This window comes from Geotrypetes seraphini, chromosome 3, assembly GCF_902459505.1.
Source record: "Geotrypetes seraphini chromosome 3, aGeoSer1.1, whole genome shotgun sequence".
Classification (NCBI taxonomy): Eukaryota; Metazoa; Chordata; class Amphibia; order Gymnophiona; family Dermophiidae; genus Geotrypetes; species Geotrypetes seraphini.
This window is the reverse complement of record NC_047086.1, coordinates 253,660,279-253,661,572: the sequence shown is the minus strand read 5'-3', so window position 1 is coordinate 253,661,572 and position 1,294 is coordinate 253,660,279.

The following is a 1,294-nucleotide window of genomic DNA, read 5'->3' as shown; positions in this document are numbered from 1 at the left end:
AAGGCTTAAGAAATATATAAAATGCCTACTAACACAGGCAAGCTTAAATGTTTCTATCCTCAATATTGTCTATTCTCATACGGGACAATATAAGGAACTATCTTTTTTTCTAAACAGTCAATTTACTTTTGGTAAGAGACAGGCGTATCATAATTGTGGGTGATCAGATCATAGGACTTCCTATAATCTTTATATTATTTCAGGTCCACATCCTGACAAAACTACATCTGCAGGTATGTGCTTTATAAATTATATTACCGTATTTTTCACTCAACAAGATGCACCAGACCATAAGACACACCCTAGATTTAGAGTAGGAAAGCCAGAAATAAACCATTCTGAACCAGATTGTATACTTATATATACCAGGCTCTGCACCCTGTCTCCCCTTCCCTTGCAGGCTGTTCATTTCATTTTTCATATACACACAGCAGATATAAATTATCAAAACTGACCATTTTGATCACTAAATTGAAAAGAAAATAATTTTTCCTACTTTTGTCTGGTGATTTCATGAGTCTCCTTCCTTCCTTTCTTCCTTCACTCAGGCCCTTTCTATTCCCTCCCTCCCATGTCCCAAGTTTTTGCTCCCTCCCACTCACTGCCTTCCAGCCTTTGTTCTTTGACCTCCCTCCTTCCCATGTCCCAAGTTCATGCCCCCTAACAGCCTTCTAGCCTTTGTCCTTCGTTCTCCCTCCCTCCCATGTCCCAAGTTCGTGCTTCCTTGCCCTCACTGCCTTCCAGCCTTTGTCCTTCGTCTTCCCTGCTGTGCTGGAAACTGCCTTTCTCCCCCCCCCCCCCTGCACACTGAAATCTGCCTACCCTCTGACGATTCCTCCTGTGGCCCCGGTCCGCCACTGCTATGCCAGAAACTGCCTTCCTCCCTCCTGCGTGCTGAAACCTGCCTACCCTCCGCCAATTCCTTCTCCTCTGGCCCCTGTCTGCCGCCACTCAAAGAAGGGAAGGGAAGGGCCAGCATGCAGAGATTGAACGTCGCTGGCCCACAAACCTTCGCCCAACATCAGAACTGACATCAGTTCTGACGTCGGGTGAAGGCTTGTGGGCCGGCGATGTGCAATCGCTGCACACTGGCCCTTCCCTTCTTTGAATTGCGGTGCAGCAGCATCCAGCAGTAGCAGTGGGCAGCAGTCAGTCCGGGTACCCCCAACAAGTGGGTCATTTTAAAAAGGTACACCAGGGTGGGTGGGGAGTGTTTAAAAAAAAAGGTACCTTCGCTTCATAAGATGCACTGAAATTTCCACCCAATTTTGGGTGGAAAAAAGTGCATTTTATG